Source organism: Aethalodelphis obliquidens, unplaced genomic scaffold (assembly GCF_003676395.1).
Source record: "Aethalodelphis obliquidens isolate GAN/ISIS:26980383/991018 unplaced genomic scaffold, ASM367639v1 scaffold21, whole genome shotgun sequence".
In the NCBI taxonomy this organism is placed as follows: domain Eukaryota; kingdom Metazoa; phylum Chordata; class Mammalia; order Artiodactyla; family Delphinidae; genus Aethalodelphis; species Aethalodelphis obliquidens.
This window is the reverse complement of record NW_020837965.1, coordinates 26,421,937-26,434,475: the sequence shown is the minus strand read 5'-3', so window position 1 is coordinate 26,434,475 and position 12,539 is coordinate 26,421,937. Positions and strand designations below refer to the sequence as shown.

At 47.0% G+C, this 12,539-nt stretch overlaps 1 long non-coding RNA gene across 1 annotated transcript; it reads left to right on the top strand.

Annotated features, from left to right (window-relative positions):
• The first annotated feature begins 325 nt into the window (after window positions 1-325).
• On the top strand, window positions 326-6,870 carry LOC113627692 (uncharacterized). Its single transcript, XR_003435655.1, has 2 exons — window positions 326-3,126; window positions 4,990-6,870. It is a non-coding gene; the product is annotated as an uncharacterized LOC113627692 (long non-coding RNA).
• The last annotated feature ends 5,669 nt before the right edge of the window (window positions 6,871-12,539 follow it).

Below are 12,539 nucleotides of genomic sequence, written 5' to 3'. Positions count from 1 at the left end.
ACTGGGAAGATTTTCCTTCATCACTCTTTTTTATTTTATTTTATTTATTTATTTTTGGCTGTGTTGGGTCTTTGTTGCTGGGGGCGGGCTTTCTGTAGTTGCGGCGAGCGGGGGCTACTCTTCATTGCGGTACGCGGGCTTCTCATCGCGGTGGCTTCTCTTGTTGTGGAGCACGGGCTCTAGGCACACGGGCTTCAGTAGTTGTGGCACGTGGGCTCAGTAGTTGTGGTTTGCGGGCTCTAGAGCACAGGCTCAGTAGTTGTGGCACACGGGCTTAGCTGCTCCGCAGCATGTGAGATCTTCCCGGACCAGGGCTCGAACCCGTGTCCCCTGCATTGGCAGGCGGATTCTTAACCACTGTGCCACCAAGGAAGCCCCATTACTCTCCTTTAGGGCCACCTCTGAGTGGGACTGTAGAGCCGCAGCCATCCACTCCTGGACCATCTGTAAACCAGGATCAAGGTTTTTCCTCCTCAATCTACTGGTCATAAGGACCTCCCTGTGAGGCCATAGGTGTGGATTGTGGGTGAGGAGACACAGCCTATCAGCACATTTCGACAGACGCTTTAGGTACGTGGTCTACCTTCAAAGGCACAACAGTTTTACCAAATGTTTTGCCGTGGTAGCACAGGGCTCACTGGCTTCCCAGCCCACCTAGATGCATACTTACACCAAGGGAAAAGCAGCCCCTGCCATCTGGGAGCCGGCCTGGCGCTCACAGCTACGCCATGGCGTTCTCCTGTTGAACGTAAACAAGTTCACAGAACATGACCTAGATGGATCGAGACAAAAACAAGAGCACCCTGTAATCAGGTCTAAACACAGAAAAAAATGTTTCAAAACCACGAAAAATGACCAAACATTCCCCCTCTCTTATCTACTATGAGTGATGAATGCTTCTTTACCAAGTGCAGCCTTCCCTCCTTATAGATGAGTTACTATGATATTCAAGCATTTAATTTCCCCCACTACCTGACAGCGTCTAATCCTGCTTCCTATTAAACTTTCACCAAAACCACCTTTTACAAGCCTGTAACCAAGTGCCTTCTACCATCTTCTTACTGAGACACCCCATGACTCCCAGGTGTGTGGTCAGCAGTGCGGAGTGAAGTCAACTTTTTTTTGCCACCGTCCGCGTCTTGCGGGATCTTAGTTCCCCCACTACGGATCAAATCCGTGCCCCCTGCAGGGGAAGCATGGAGTCCTAGCCACTGGACCACCGGGGAAGTCCCCGGAGTAAAGTCAACTTGTTCAGTGACAGGTGTGCTCCTCTGGTCTTTAGCTGGAGGGCAGTGACATCACCCACACCTCACCTGTTACCACAGGTGGTAAGGCCACATTATTTCTAGCAGCAAAACCTGGGGCAGTCAGGGTGCGGGGAGCAGAACCACGGGAGGTAATCTAAGCAAGGCTGACTTACTAAACTTGATCAGGAAGAGCTGGAGGAACAAGGTCTGGGCTTGGCCTCTGGGAACACTTCCAGAGTAACAAAAACTGCCTGGGGTGGGGGTGGGGCTTCCGCGATCTAAGAACACTTCTAGAGTAACAAAAACTGCCTGGGGTGGGGGTGGGGCTTCCGCCCTCTGCGCACACTTCCAGAGTAACAAAAACTGCCTGGGGTAGGGGTGGGGCTTCCGCCCTCTGGAACACTTCCAGAGTAACAAAAACTGCCTGGGGTGGGGGTGGGGCTTCCGCGCTCTGGACCTGCCTCTAGAGTCACGAGTTTGCAAAACATCCAGAGCTACCATTCCAGGTTCTGGCGCCCAAACAGAGATGCTTCTGCTGCTACTCTCACTGCTGCCCCCGCCTGCCAGCACCCGGGCAGCTCGGAGGAGACACGGGAACATGCTCAGAGAGTCCTCATCGCTTCACGACCTTGCTCGTCGGCAGCAAAGAGCAAAGAGCAGCAGGGGCATGGCCTCCACGCCCTTTCCCACTTCCAAAGCTTCTGGAATATCATGCAGTTTGCCGACTCCAATTCCCATGCAGATCTGAGACGGAGGAAGTGCGGACACGCGGCTGTAGCAATTCCCCCAACGCGGCCTCGAGCAGCTGCACGACCCACTTCCAGATTTCTCTTTTTCTTTTTTTTAACAAAACCAAACTTTTGGGTTTAACCCCACTGGGTCCGGACTTCTGACTGGCGCGGGCAAGAGCAGGGTCTCCCCGGGATCTGGGTCTGGGACTCTGACTGGGCTCCGCAAGCAGAAGCCCAGGTATCAGCTGCGGCAGAAAGGGCTCCTGGGGCTCCCTCGGAAAGGCCTACCCTGCCCTGCCCTGTCGGGGGAGGGGGCTGCGTGGGCAGTGTGGGTACAACTAGTCAACGGTGGTTTCAGGTGAAATGGGGACAGACACTCAGTTCCAAAGGCATGAAGGCCCCGGAGCCGTCTGAAGGTATCTTGGGGAGGGCAGGCACTGGGGCGCTGAGGAAGCCCACAGGGGGATATCTCTCCAGATTCCATCTGTGCAGGCAGTGAACCCCCGGCCTCTCCCAGACGGGCCTCTAGCACTTTCCTTGAACCACAGCACAGGAGGTCAGGGCTTCCTGGGGTGCGGACACCGGAGCGCGAACTCTCAGACGTCCTGTTACACATGCGTGTTGTGAAGTCACACTCGGCTAGTTAGTGAGGCCCGCCCGCATTCCAGGGAGGACCGCAGGCCGCAGGGGAGACCTCGCACCCGGGTTGGCAGCCGTGGGCGGGGCGAGGAGGGGCCGCGCATTCCAGCGGGCGGAGGCGGGTCCCGTGGCCCGGCTGGCTGACCGCGCCTCCCGCCCGGCCGCCAATGCGCCTGCGCCTGCGCGGGGGCGGGGCTGCGTAGAATCAGCTTTTATGGAAAGTTGGTGTCTGTGGCGGGATCGCGGTCTGTTACGCAGAGAGGCCGGGACGCGGGAAGTCTGGGCTGCCGTGGGCCGGGAGGCAGGGGACGGGCCGGGCCACGAAGGGCCCCCGACGCCGGCCCCCACTAGGTGTTTGTGCTGCGGCGGCGGCGGAGGGGCCATCTCTGGGACGAAGACGCATTCGGGTGGCGGGGAAGGAGCCTCTCAGGGCAGCGACTTCGGTACCTCCTTGGTGACTTGGAGGGAGGGGCGTGTCCAGAGGAGGACGTCCTTGCTCAAGGTGTAAGGTGACACCGCCGGGGAGGGGAGGGGTGGGGAGGCCCATCCCGCGTGGGAGCGGGGCGGTGAGCTTTTTGGATTCCAAGGCTTCAAAACACAGTCCGACACCTCAGAGGGAGGGGACGCCGACCGCGCCCCAGAGCCCGCTCTGCCTCGGGTTGAGAATTGAGGTTTTTGGTTTTGTTTTTATTTTTGAGGCGGGTAGTAAGATAAAAGCCATCACCTTAATTAAATGTTATATGGAATATTAATAGAACTCCCCTTGACAAAGTTATTTAGTTGTTACAGATCAAAATACGGTTCTGAGGTTGGTTTTGGGTTTATTTTATTTGGAAGCGTGTGGCCGGCCGGTATAGCTGATGAAGTAGAGAAGCCACAAATCAACACAAACTGCAGCTTTTTAAAACAAGCTGAAAAGATAATCCTTCCTAAAATTGCAAAAGGTAAAACCTTTCAGAAAAGAGTTCCCCATACACCACTATCAAAAACCAGGATCTAAAAAAGGACTTAGGGGACTTCCCTGGTGTCGCAGTGGTTAAGAATCTGCCTGCCAATGACACGGGTTCGAGCCCTGGTCTGGGAAGATCCCCCATGCTGCGGAGCAGCTAAGTCTGTGCGCCACAACTACAGAGCCTGTGCTCTAGAGCCCGTGAGGCACAACTGCTGAGCCCATGCACCACAACTACTGAAACCCACGCGCCTAGAGCCCGTGCTCCGCAGCAAGAGAAGCCACGGCAATAAGAAACTCACACACCGCAACAAAGAGTAGACCCTGCTCACCGCAACTAGAGAAAGCCGTCGTGCAACAGAGACCCAATGCAGCCAAAAATAAATTAATTAATTTTTTAAAAAACCTACTTAAAAAAAAAAGGACTTAGGCTTGATAGGTTTTCCATTCCAGTGCTGATGCTACCTTTAAAATATTCGAGAGGTCAGACTGAATAGAGGGATCTGCTAAACACCTTTTAAAATACACTTGCAGGGCTTCCCTGGTGGCACAGTGGTTGAGAGTCCGCCTGCCGATGCAGGGGACACGGGTTCGTGCCCCGGTCCGGGAAGATCCCACATGCCTTGGAGCGGCTGGGCCCGTGAGCCATGGCCACTGAGCCTGTGCGTCCGGAGCCTGTGCTCTGCAATGGGAGAGGCCACAACAGTGAGAGGCCTGCAAAACTCGGTGTTGTTTCTCATTGTGCTGATTTTGCCTTTCCTCTTAACAGAATTCTTGGGAGAGAAGTTAAAAAAGTAGATGTGCTATAGATGTGCTAACAGCTAGTTAACACAGCTTTAAAATAAAATTCATTCAGACAAATGTAAAATCACTTTATTTGTGCTCAATTTACTGATGCAAATGTCCACTAAAACTAACATTTACAAAACTGGCAGAGCTGAGTTCTAGGGTCTGGATACACAATTAATACCCCAGCGATGCAGGCCCCTTCTCAAGGCATTCCTAGGGAGGTCACAGCTATATATAGAGTGATACAGAAAGGGCCACAGCTGCAGTTCAGGGCTGCAGATAAGCTTTAAAATATATGAGGCTTCATAGTATTCTGAGCTTACTTGTCAGCTAAATTGTCCAGTGAAAACATTAATTATAACTCTCAGAGCAGGTTCTGCATATTATCTCATCTATACAGCAGTGTCCTAGTGTGCCTCCCCTGCCAGGAAACAAAGTGTCAAAGCGTGAGTATGCCAGATAGGGAGAAAGTTTTCAAATAAGTAGCCACTGGTTTGAGGCTCAATTCTTCTTTTTTTCTTTCTTTAAAAGACACTGATTTGGTAATTCAGAGCTCAAATATTTACTCATTACAAGCACAGAATGTGATTAAGAAAATCAATTATATTTTTAAAAACCATCCTTTGCATTTCAGCCATTTTGAAGATCTTAGAAGGCTAAAGGGCTGACTGATAAGGACCAGATATCATACTGGTGGGAACAGCTGAGCACCCCTGTTCTCCGCCCATGGATCTTGCAGGGCCAAGGCCACGGCACAGGCTGGTCCTCTACCCAGCCAGCACCAAGGCCCCCATCTGGGGATGCTGAAGTGGTGGCACAGGACCTCATTGGAGATTCCACCTCAGGTTAGTCTCCACCTCATGCTGGACCTGAGTGCACACCTGGTCCACCTGGGCCTCACTCTTTGCTGGGACCTCCAGGCCCCAGCACCGCCCCTAGCAGGCCAGTGTGTGCCCTGCACTGTCAGCCCCTCAACTCACCTGCTGAAGCTTCCACCACCACCCAATGTGCTTGCCAAGGTCCGGGTGGCCCTGCAAGGCATGAAGAGCTTGTGGAATTTTATACCCCCCCATTAAACTACCATTCAAGAGTGAGGATAAAATGAAAATATTTTCAGAGAAACAAAAATGGAAAGTGTTAGTAACAGACTGTGATTAAAGTATGTACTTCAGGAAAAAGGAAATTGAACCCAGAACGAAGATTTGAGAAGAATGGTGAACGAAACAGATGAGGCAAGACCCAGAGAAGTCAGTGAACAAACTGAGTCTGGGTGATCCCATTATTTCAACCTATTAGACAACAAAAAAAGAACCTCCACATTCCAAGGAGTGACACGAGAACCCTTCTGCATACAACTTATTAAGAGGTGTCCGACTGATTCGGGGACCATATCACTCTCAACAGGCTATTGAAGAGGAAGTTTATGGTAATGGTGGCCTAGGTAGTCTAGACCTGCCTGCCAAAGACAAGTGAACTGATGAACAAGATCTAGAAAACATATTCTTCAGAGCACCAGAGAGCTTACAAGATAACAACTCAGAGAAAACAACCCAGGCAGCATCACACAGTAGGAATCCGGAGAAGTGAGTCTGGCAGTTGGGAAAGCTTTTTCCCTAGGGACAAATCCAGGAGAGATGGAAGGCTGTGCTGCATCTTCGAAAGCCTCAGTGGCTTAGAGGTGTTTGTCTGTAGAGATGACCAATGATGACTCCTGCACACACAGTTGCTCCTTCCATAAGGAGGCGAGTCTGTTTGCTTTCCCTTAGAATCTGACTTCCTTTGACTAATAGAATGTGGCATTAAGTGATACTGTGTCAGGTCCAGGTCAATGCCTCAAGAGGACTAGCAGCTCCTCTCTGGTCCTCTTGGGATGCAGTCGCCAGATAAAGAAGTCAAGACTAGACTACTGGATGGTGGGAGACCATATGAAGAGAAAGAGAGAGCTGAAGCCATTCCAGCCTTCCCGGATGAGTGAATACATGCACATTCCCTCCCCAGCTGAGCTGCATAAGTGGCTTCAGCAGCAGAACTGTCCAGCTAAGCCCAGTCAATACTCAGAGTCATAAGAAATAATACATCTTTTAAATTTAAGCCACTGAGTCTCTGGGTTTCTGTTATGCAGCAACAAATAATCAACAGAGTCTGTGGCCCACCAAGATTGGGGCCCCAGGGAAAACACGTGCTACTTTGAGCTGGAATCTTAAAGGGTTGCACCCTAGAAGTGAGGGTTAACTGGAAGTAAATCAACCTTCAGAGAGTCTGGAGCCCAGCTTTAGGAAAATCTTTTAAGGAAATCTCAAGCCCTGAAATTAGATTAAGCCTGAAAATTAGATTAGATTAAGCCCTCTCTTATGGTTAGTGCTCCCAGGCACCCGGAAAAAAACAATTAAAACTCTTCTGGAGAAAGAGAACAACCTAAGCTTCAAATTGTTTCAGTGATTTATCCAATATGTAAAAAAGATCATCAGGCCCATATGAGAGATGAAGAAAAAAAAAACAAGGAAGAAAAAAAAAACAAGAAACAAAAAGATAAGAACAGACCCTAGAGACCCAAGATACTGGTTTAATCAGACACAAACTTTTATTCTGTTCAAAGAAAAAACAAAAAAGCTTGAAAAATTTAGCGGACAACTGAAAACTGTAAAAATCACATAGCATATTTGAAAAAGAATTAAATAGAAAGTCTAGAACTAAAAAATTGAAAAACTTAAATCCCAGTTGACAAGTTAACTGCAGGTTAGACACAGCTCAAGAGAAAAATCAGTGACTCTTGAGAGATTTCAAAATAAATTTTTAAAAAGTAAATAGGAGAGGTAAGAGAGTAGGTGAGGAAGTTCAACATAGGTGTAATTTGAGTCCCCAAAGAAGGCAGATTAGACCACAAAAAAGCATATTAAGAGCTAATGGCTGGGGACTCCCCTGGTGGTGCAGTGATTACGAATCTGCCTGCCAGGGAAGGGGACATGGGTTTGAGCCCTGGTCCGGGAAGATCCCACATTCTGTGGAGCAACTAAGCCCATGCACCACAACTACTGAGCCTGTGCTCTGGAGCCTGTGAGCCACAACTACTGAGCCCGCATGCCTAGACCCCGTGCTCCGCAACAAGAGAAGCCACCGCAATGAGAAGCCCACGCATCGCAATGAAGAGTAGCCCCTGCTCGCCCCAACTAGAGAAAGCCTGCATGCAGCAATGAAGACCCAATGCAGCCAAAATTAAATAAATAAATTTATTAAAAAAAAAAAGAACTAATGGCTGCGGACTTCCCTGGTGGTGCAGTGGTTAAGAATCCTCCTGCCAATGCAGGGGACACGGGTTCAAGCCCTGGTCTGGGAAGATCCCACATGCCAAGGAGCAACTAAGCCCCTGTGCCACAACTACTGAGCCTGTGCTCTAGAGCCTGTGAGCCACAACTACTGAGCCCACGTGCCACAACTACTGAAGCCTGTGCGCCTAGAGCCCGTGTGCCACGACAAGAGAAGCCACTGCAATGAGAAGCCCATGCACTGCAACAAAGAGTAACCCCTGCTCGCCACAACTAGAGAAAGCCTGCGCACAGCAATGAAGACCCAACACATGAAAAATAATAAATAAATAAAATAAATAAATTTTTTAAAAAAGAGCTAGTGGTTGAAAATGTTTGAAAATGGGTGAATGACAATATACACAAACAAAACTATGGATTTCAGCAGAATAAATAAAAAGAAACCTATACATAAGATACATCACAATGAAATTAGAGAACACCAAAGACAATGTGAGATCTGAAAGCAGTCAGAGGAGAAAAGTACAGTAGTTAGACTAATAACTAGGTTTTTTTTTTTTTTAATTAATTTATTTATTTTTGGCTGTGTTGGGTCTTCGTTTCTGTGTGAGGGCTTTCTCTAGTTGCAGCGAGCGGGGGCCACTCTTCATCGCGGTGCGCGGGCCTCTCACGGTCGCGGCCTCTCGTTGCGGAGCACAAGCTCCAGACGCGCAGGCTCAGTAGTTGTGGCTCACGGGCCTAGTTGCTCCGCGGCATGTGGGATCTTCCCAGACCAGGGCTCGAACCCGTGTCCCCTGCATTGGCGGGCAGACTCTCAACCACTGCGCCACCAGGGAAGCCCATAACTAGGTTTTTAACAGTAATATTCAGAAGCCAGTAGGAAGATCTCTTTAGCATATTGAAAGAAAACAATTGCCAACCTAGTTATCTTTCACTGTCTTTCAAAAGTGAGGGCCAAATAAAGACATTTTCAGAAAAAAAAAAAGGGATTGGCACTACAAATTCATACTAAAGGAAATTCTAAAGGATGTACTTCAAGCAAAGTGAGAGTGATATAAAAAGGAATAAAGGGCAAAGAATGATCAATATGTGGTAAAATCTAAATGAAGATTGCTATATAAATGGTAATAATTATACAGTATTTGGGGGTTAAAAACAAGATCGAATTAAAACCACAACAATAATAATAGCAGAAGTTTAGAGGAAGGAATATGAAGTTAGTGTTTCTTTTTTTAAAATTGAAGTGTAGTTGATTTACAATGTTGTATTAATTTCTGCTGTAGAGCAAAGTGATTCAGTAATACATAGATATACATCTTTTTTCATATTCTTTTCCATTATGGTTTATCACAGGATATTGAATATAGTTCCCTGTGCTGTACAGTAGGACATTGTTGTTTATCCATTCTGTATATAATGGTTTGCATCTGCTAACCCCAAACTCCCAATCCATCCCTTCCCCATCCCCCTTCCCTCTTGGCAACCACAAGTCTGTTCTCTATGTCTGTGAGTCTGTTTCTGTTTCATAGATAAGTTCATTTGTGTCATATTTTAGATTCCATATATAAGTGATATCATATGGTATTTGTCTTTCCCTTTCTGACTTATGAAGTTAATGTTTCTAAAAATCCTTATTTATGGGAAGATAGGAAGGTTTTTAAAAACTATTTATTTATTTATTTATTTGGCTGCATCAGGTCTTAGTTGTGGCACACGGGATCTTCGTTGAGGCACATGGGCTCTTCATTGTGGCATGTGGGCTTCTCTCTAGTTGTGATGCGTGGGCTCCAGAGCATGCAGGCTCAGTAGTTGTGGCACACGGGTTCTCTAGTTGTGGCGCACAGGCTCCAGAGCACGTGGGCTCAGAAGTTGTGGCATGCAACCTCTCTAGTTGTGGTATGCAGGCTCAGTAGTTGCAGCACATGGGTTCTCTAGTTGTGTCACGCAGGCTCCAGAGCATGTGGGCTCAGTAGTTGCAGCACGCAGGCTCTCTAGTTGTGGACTGCAGGCTCTAGACCACATGGACTTAGTTGCCCTGCAGCATGTGGGATCTTAGTTCCCCCACCAGGGATTGAACCCGTGTCCCCTGCATTGGAAAGCAGATTCTTAACCACTGGACCACCAGGGAAGTCCTCAGAAAGGTTTTGATTAACTTTAAACTTTGATGAGTTAAGTGCGAATATTAAAAACTTTAGTGTAACAAATAGAATATTTAATCAAAACATGAAAAAATAAGAAATATCTACAAGATGACATGAGAGGTGGGAAAAAGAAAATAGAATAGGCAGGACAAATAGAAAGCAGAATATAAGATATTATATTTAGGGAATTCCCTGGCAATCCAGTGGTTAGGGCTCCATGCTTCTGGGGGCACAGGTTCAGTCCCTGGTGGGAGAGCTAAGATCCTGCAAGCCATGCGGCCAAAAAAAAAAAAAAAAAAAAGAAGATATTATATTTAAACTCAATTATAATTTAATTACATTAACTATAAATAGAATAAATTCTCAATTTATGAAAGATTATCAGATTAGATTTTAAAAATCAAACTACTGCTATTATGGGATACACATTTAAAATGTAAAGATGCATAACGTTTGAGGGCTTCCCTGGTGGCGCAGTGATTGAGAGTCTGCCTGCCGATGCAGGGGACATGGGTTCATGCCCCGGTCCGGGAAGATCCCACATGCCGCGGAGCGGCTAGGCCTGTGAGCCATGGCCACTGAGCCTGCGCGTCCGGAGCCTGTGCTCCGCAACGGGAGAGGCCACAACAGTGAGAGGCCCGTGTACCGAAAAAAAAAAAAAAAAAAAAAAGATGCATAACGTTTGAAACAAAGAATAGAAAATTATAGTGGTGCAATAATACCTAGAAGTTTGGTATAACCATATCAGTGTTTGACGAATAGGCCTAAACACAGATTTGGAAGGCTAAGGGAAGCAGTCTCCGTTTTGTAGCTCACACAAGTGTTTGCTGACATGCTGACTGGCCTATAGATGTGAGGTTATAGCTGGGCCTCAACCTGCTCCACCTTCCCCTAGATCCTCCTGCAGCTTCTCTGACTCCTGGACCGGGTGTGTGCGTTTAGCTCTGTGATGAAGGACCCAACTCTTCTGCAGGATACCCATATCACCAAGGCCAGAGGCAGCAAGAACTGGCACGGATTTCATTCTGTCCCATGGGGTGCCAGCTCCTGCTCAGAAAGTGCTTTTCTTCAAACGTCTCCCTGACATGCGAGCACATAGCTCTTTTCTTGTGGCCATTTAATATCACAACTGGTTGATTATTAGCAACCAAGAAAAACTCAGTTCCAGTCTTAGTTTGCTAGGGTTATTATTATTTTTTTTTTAAAGATGATTTCATCTAGAACCAATGGTCTCTTTTTTTAAAAAATTAATTTATTTATTTTTGGCTGTGTTGGGTCTTTGTTGCTGCCTGTGGGCTTTCTCTAGTTGCGGTGAGCGGGGGCTACTCTTTGTTGCGGTGCTCAGGCTTCTCACTGTGGTGGCTTCTCTTGTTGTGGAGCACGGGCTCTAGGTGCACAGGCTCAGTAGTTGTGGCGCATGGGCTTAGTTGCTCTGTGGCATGTGGGATCTTCCCGGACCAGGACTCAAACTCATGTCCCCTGCATTGGCAAACGGATTCTTAACAACTGCACCCCCAGGGAAGTCCCCGCTAGGGTTATTATAACAAAGCACCACAGATTGGGTGGCTTAAACAACAAAAGTTCATTTTCTCACAGTGATGGAAGCTGGAAGTCTGAGACTGAGGTGCTGTCAGGGCTGGTTTCTCCTGAGGCCTCTCTCTGGACCTAAAGATGACTGTCTTCTCCCTGTGTCCTCACATGGTCTTCTCTCTGTGTCTGTGTCCTAATCTCCTCTTTTTATGAGGACACCAGTCATAATGGATTAGGGCCCACCTTAATATCCATATTTTAATATAATTACCTTTTAAAAGACCCTCCCTCCATATACAGTCACACTTTGAGGAACTACGAGTTAAAATGTGAAAATATAAATTTTGGAATGCAGTTCAGTGCATAACAATTCCTGGAAGGATCTGCTGGATCTCATCCTCCAGCTAAAGTGTATTAAAGCTAGAGCACTGCAGTTGTTCTTTAAGAAACAAAGTTCAGGGCTTCCCTGGTGGCAGAGTGGTTAAGAATCCACCTGCCAACGCAGGGGACACGGGTTCGAGACCTGGTCCAGGAAGATCTCACATGCCGTGGAGCAACTAAGTCCCATGTGCCACAACTTCTGAGCCTGCACACCTAGAGCCCCTGCTCCACAACAAGAGAAGCCACTGCAATGAGAAGCCCGCACACCGCAATGAAGAGTAGCCCCCGCTCACTGCAACTAGAGAAAGCCCACGTGCAGCAACAAAGACCCAGTACAGCCAAAAATAAAATAAATAAATTAAAAAACAAAAACATTCACTTAAAAAAAAAAGAAACACAGTTCAGCTTAGGATTCGTAAACATCCCAATGTATTTCCAAGGAGAAGAGGCATCTTACCATCAAAAATGACAAAGCACACAGGAAGTGAAACACCATGAGAGCACGCCAGCAGAATCATATAAACTGGATAGAATGGGATTATCAGACACAGAATTATACTTTATATTTTTAAAGAGATGAAATCAACTTCTAGTTACTACCACACCACTATAATTTTCTACTCTTTGTTTCAAACCTTATGCATCTTTACATTTTAAATGTGTGTCTCATAACAACAGTAGTTTGATTTTAAAAATCTAATCTGATAATCTTTGTTTCATAAATTGAGAATTTATTCCATTTATAGTTAATGTAATTAAATTATAATTGGGTTTAAATATAACATGTTTTTGTTGTTGTTGCTGTTTTTTTTTTTTTTTTTGGCCACACGTCTTGCAGGATCTTAGTTCCCCCACTGGGGGTTGAACAT